The sequence below is a fragment of the Suncus etruscus genome, chromosome 1 (genome assembly GCF_024139225.1).
Source record: "Suncus etruscus isolate mSunEtr1 chromosome 1, mSunEtr1.pri.cur, whole genome shotgun sequence".
In the NCBI taxonomy this organism is placed as follows: Eukaryota; Metazoa; Chordata; class Mammalia; order Eulipotyphla; family Soricidae; genus Suncus; species Suncus etruscus.
This window is the reverse complement of record NC_064848.1, coordinates 167,608,233-167,614,466: the sequence shown is the minus strand read 5'-3', so window position 1 is coordinate 167,614,466 and position 6,234 is coordinate 167,608,233.

Sequence of the window (6,234 nt, the reverse complement as noted above, 5' to 3'; positions counted from 1 at the left end):
ATGTAGCCCTCTTACTTCACCTTGGGACTTTACCTTAGAAAGCCTTTCTATCATTCTTTTGGACATTTCATTTGTTTGGCAGTAAGACTTCCAGATCAGCACTGATTTCCCCCCTTTTTGTGTGTGAGCCACATCCCACTGTACTCAAATCTTACTCCTATCTATTTGCTCAGAGGTCACTTCTGGCAGGGCTCAGAGGATTATGTGTGATTCCAGAGATTGAATCCAAGTTGACCATATGTAAAGCAAGTACCTGACTCACTGTTCTATACTTCTGGCTCCTTTTCTACTGAATGGAGGAGGTTTTGTCTAAATTCCTTCTATTCAATAGAGAATTCTCTTTGAAGTTCTATGAATGACGCATGGGTGTGAAGCAAGAACTGGAAACGTCCTGTAGATGCCAGATTAAGTGGAGCAAGGAAAGACTCTTCAATAAATGGTGTTGGGGAAAACTGGTCATGCAAAAAATGGACTCAGACCTCTCTTTAGTGTCTGCACAAAGATCAGACCTGAAAATCATTAAGGTGCATAGAGGAAAACGTAGACAAAACACTCCATGACATTTGAAGATAAAAGGCATCTTCAGTGAAAATTCGCCTGGTATGCAGCTGACCCAAGTTCAATCTCCAGCATTCCTTATGGTACCCTGAGCACCACCAGGAGTAGTTCCTGAGTGTAGAACCAGGAGTAACACCTGAGCACTGCTAGGTGTGGAACAAAAACAAACAAACAAAAAAAGATAGTATGGTAATAATGTCCAGAGACAATAGAGACAGGCAAGGGCTGTTAGGTCACACCCTGCCTTTACCCAATACAAAGGCTTTTCAAGAAAAGAAAGAGAAAGAAAAAAAGAAAGAAAGAAAGAAAGAAAGAAAGAAAGAAAAGAAAAAGAAAGAAGAAAGAAAAAGAAAGAAGAAAGAGAAAAAAAGAAAGAAAGAAAGAAAGAAAGAAAGAAAGAAAAGAAAAAGAAAGAAGAAAGAAAGAAAGAAAGAAAGAAAGAAAGAAGAAAGAAAGAAAGAAAGAAAGAAGAAAGAAAGAAAGAAAGAAAGAAAGAAAGAAAGAAAGAAGAAAGAAAGAAAGAAAGAAAGAAAGAAAGAAAGAAAGAAAAAAAAAAGAAAGAAAGAAAGAAAGAAAGAAAGAAAAAAGAAAGAAAGAAAGAAGAAAGAAAGAAAGAAAAGAAAGAAAGAAGAAAGAAAAAAAAGAAAGAAGAAAAAAGAAAGAAGAAGAAAGAAAGAAAGAAAGGAAGGAAGGAAGGAAGGAAGGAAGGAAGGAAGGAAGGAAGGAAGGAAGGAAGGAAGGAAGGAAGGAAGGAAGGAAGGAAGGAGGAAGAGAAGGAAGGAAGGGAGGGAGGCAGAGAGTGGGAAGGCGATAGGGAAAGAGGGAGGGAAGGGAGATAGCGAAAGGAGGGAGGGAGGAAGAAAGAAAGAAAGCCAGAATAGTGTGGCCAGTCACCGGGAAGAGAGCCAAAGTGCAATGCAATGGAATTGACTGAAATTGGTTCAGGCCTTTGAACAGAACCAAAGACCTGTTGCAAACAGGGTGTGGTCTCCGGGAAGTGTAGAAGGAAAGAGGGAATGGCAGGAGAAAGAGGCCAGTCTCAGAATGTGGATCCTGGAAATCAGGACCCACAACTGTTTGATACTGTAGACTGGCACTGTTTGTGAAAAGACTCAGCTATATAACTGAATAAAACCTGAGAACTCCTGTCTCCCACCTGTTCCTTACCCAGAATAAAATCAAAGGCTCCAGGGCAGGCACGAAATCCTTGGGGTTCCATCGGTTAGTGGAAACACTCACCACCTAGTCTCCCTAAGATCTATTTTGGTTTGTTTGTTTTGTTTTTTGGGGGTTTGGGGGTTTTGGGTCACACCCTGCAGCGCTCAGGGGTTACTCCTGGCTCTATGCTCAGAAATCGCTCCTGGCAGGCTCGGGGGATCATATGGGATGCTGAGATTCGAACCACCGTCCTTCTGCATGCAAGGCAAACACTCTACCTCCATGCTATCTCTCCGGCCCCTCCCTAAGATCTCTTGATCTGATCTGCTCTCTAAGACTTTCACTGCATTGTACTCTATACATCTTGGGCCTCTGTTCTCAATACAAAGGAGAGCTTACTGGAATCTGCTACCAGCCCTCCTTAAATTGCCTGGAACTTCTTAGAAGATATATTATAGGATCTTATTTTTATACTGGTCCCAGCTTTTCCACAGCCAAGTGGTCATTACTGGATAATGCAGCTGCTTTGGGTGAACTGGTTCTCTATGCCAGGGGTGAACATGTTATACAATTTAAACCTTCTGACTAACATCTGGATAAGTGTGTTTATGAAGCTCAGTAGAAGGGGAAAAGCTGCTGTGGGCAATCATGTATCTTGTTACTACACATAACCATTGCTTCTGCTTCCTGCACTTGGCCTGTTTCTTCCTTGTTCTGCCAGTGACTACTATGTCTCTAGCCCACTTTACCAGCCACTCTAACAACTTGCCTGAGGGTATACAGTCCCAGAAAAAAATATCAAAGCAGGAACAAATATCTATGCTGGAATAGGGTCCCTCATCCACCTCATACCCTTCCCCACTCTATGCCACACATACTGCACCAAAATCTTTGAAAACCCTGTGCATTTAGATGTGTGCCTAGTGATTTCATTGTTTGGCTAATTAAATGTTCTAAGTTCAGCTAAAGAAGTCATGGTTTGGGGCTGAAGAAATGGTACAGCCAGGTAGGCACTTGCCTTGCATGTGGCTGACCATGGTTCAAATCCCAGCACCACATAAGGTACCCTGAGTTTACCATGAGTAATCCCTACGTGCAGAGCCAGGAGTAATCCCTGAGCACTAATAAATGTGCCCCTTTCCCCCCAAATAAATCCCATAATTTATGATGTGGGCAGACTGAAAGTCAGCAATCAAATGTGAATTTCCAAGAGTTCCCACATATGGTCTCCCATATAGCAGTAGAAGTGATCCCTGAATACAAGACCAGGAATAAGTCCTGAACAAAGCTAAGAATGGGCTTCTCTCCTCTCAGAAAAAAAAGGTCTTTGTACTATTTTCCCAATCTTTTAGCAGGCTTTTTGTTTTGTTTGGGGCCCACATCCGTCTGTACTCAGAGGTTAGTCCAAACTGCATTCAGGATAACTCCAGGGATGTGGAGGACTATATGTGGTTCTGGAGGATAAAACCAGGGTCAACTATTATGTGCAAGTCAAGTACTTAAACTACTGTACTATTTCTCTGGACCCTAGCTTTTGATTTGGGGGGTTTTGCTTTGGTTTTGGGGTCATACCTGGCAGCATTCAGGGATTAATCTTGGCTCTGCACTCAGAAATTGCTCCTGGCAGGCTTAGAGGACCATATGTGATGCTAAGGATTAAACATGGGTCACCCCAGTCGTCTGTGTTCAAGGCAAATATCCTACCACTGTACTATCCCTCCAGCCCCAGTTGTTGATTTTTTTAAAGATAGAAAAGTTTGTTGTAGAGTAGAAAGGCATTTGGAAGTCATCCAAAATTGGTCTTTAGGGATAACAACTACTAGGCTGTTGGAAAAACAAAAGTAGGTCCAGTGGCTGCTATGAATTGGATTTATTCTGTGGTTGCCACTCTAGCCCTTTAATGGTTCTATGAAGCTGTTTGGGATCTCTCATGGCGAAGCTTCCTATGAAACTAACTTAACTCTGACTTAGAGTTAGCATGATATCTTCCTTGCCCCCTCCCTCACTTGGGAGTGTGAACATAGAACCTTGTTCAATCACTGATAGGAGAGAGTGACATTCTCCAAGGAAAATGTTTTCAGAGCAGATCTTGGGAGGTCTTCAGTTAGATCCCTTCACTCATTCCTTGAAACATGAATACCCTTATATTATTGTTGGACTAATTCGGGGCCCTAAGTGACAGGGAAAACCTGTCCCAGACCTATCCTGGGAAAAATAGAAGTCGTCTCTCTCTTCCTACTAGATCAGTATTGTTTCTTGTGCCTCATGCCATCAGTTATATAGTTTGGTACCACAGACACTCTCTGATAACAGTGTGAGGGGTTTTGTTTAAATGATGCTCTAAGAGCTATGTCATCTGGTGATCAGTATTTTTTTCTTGTGCCTCATGCCATCAGTTATATAATCTTGTGCCACAGACACTCCCCGGATCACACAGTGTGAGGGGTTTTGTTTAAATGATGCTCTAAAAGCTACATCATCTGATGATCCAGCAGGGTGGAGGACAGTGCAGTGAATCATCTTCCTTCCAGCATCAAGACATGTGGAATTATACCAGCAAAGCGAGATGAGGCCCATTTTCTATGCTTACTGCCATACTTGGTATAGAGATTCGTGCATAGGGGTCACATAATAGACAGCAAAACAAATTGGTTTCACACACTGAAGAGGATCAATATTTGGAGCTGAAGATCTTGTTTATTTGATTGTGTTGGCAAAATTCTTGAGTTTGGCAAAAAAAAAAGGGGGGGGCAGAACAGTATTGGAGTTACTGAGCTTTGCAGTCTTGTAAGTGCTGCTTTATGAGGTTTGGGGAGTTTCTATGTTGTGCATCTTGCCTCAACATTCAACATTCCACCCTAGGAAAGCCTGTTTTCTGTGCAATTGTCCTCTTCCCAACCCACCTATCAGTGTTGTGCTTTAACCCCCCCACACACATACACACTTCTTACATATTGAAAATGTTTCAATGGCTCTCCCAGCCTATTTCAATATAGTCCATAACTACATGGTGAAACTTCCAGAGTTGCTGATCATGTACGTCCTCTTCATTGAATGAACAGCAGACTTCATGCCCACTGTTAGTGAGGTATCTGATATTCCGTTTTGGACAATGATTATTTATGTTTGTGGTCCCACCATATTATTAAGTGTGCCTCCTTATATTCTCACAATTACTCTAATTGTGTGCTGAAATTTGCATATCATTATTTATATAAACTTACATATATCAAACTTCTTTCTCAAATATGTCCTTACTTCACACAGACCCTAACCAAAGACCTTTACAAAGGTTTACCAGATTATCCACTAAGCATATCATCATTGCCATTTCTAGGTTTTATCAATACCTCTTTCCTTTCTTTTTTCTTTTTCTTTTCTTTTCTTTTTTTTTTTTTGGTTTTTGGTTTTTGGGTCACACCTGGCAGTGCTCAGGGGTTACTCCTGGCTCTACACTCAGAAATCGCTCCTGGCATGCTCAGGGGACCATATGGGATGCCAGGATTCGAACCACCATCCTTCTGCATGTGAGGCAAACACCTTTACCTCCATGCTATCTCTCCTGCCCCTGCCTCTTTCCTTTCCATATAGCCTTAAATGCATCTTAAAAGAGTTAGTGAACTTATACATGCATCAAGACCCAGTTTAAGTTATTACAAGTTGCAACTTCTTTATATGTCTATAATGTCTGGTTCTGTTTCATTTTAGGGTCACATGTAATGATGTTCAGGGCTTATTTTTGGCCCCATACTCCGGAATCATTCTGGTGGTGTTAAGGGATGCTGGAGATCAAAACTTGGAGCAGTTTATGTGCAAGTCAAATATCTCATCTACTGTACTATTGCTCCAGCCCCTAATGTCTTCATTTAAGTAAACTTAATATCAGCCTTTCTTTGACATCCCAATGTCTGTATTATCTGTATATTCTGGGTTAGAGGATGATCAGCTCCAAGAAGCCAATAAAAGTCTAGAATATTAGGTCCTGAGAGATTTGAGAAAAGTATGAGGCTATTAGAGATCTTGGACAAATATTAATATTAGTAAGGAAAGGAATGTTGGTGAGGCTCCAGATGAAAGAAAGCCTGACTCAATTTATTGGGATATCAAGAAATTTCTTGAATTCACAATCAAAACAACATGGTCCTATGAGTTTCACTTTGAATCTCATCATTAACCAACTGAATCAAAGGCCATTTCTCAGGAATACATTCCCATCCCCAGGGTCATAACTCTCATCTCACCTCCCAGGGTTTTCTCCGCTCCATGTAGATCCAGCCTACCTACCCAAAAATCACAATGTGATTGCAACACAAATATTTCTAATGACTTTCATTTAATAAAATGAATCACAAGAGCTACATATTCATAAAATACACAAATTTTTATTTTCTTATCAGTACTTCTGGCCAAACCCTCACAGGATCCCAGAAATGTAAGGAATTGAGGAGCATGGCTCACTTTGTAAGGGATTGAATTTAGGCTCACAAGAGGGGTGGGGAGGTGAGAAAAAGGAGTTGA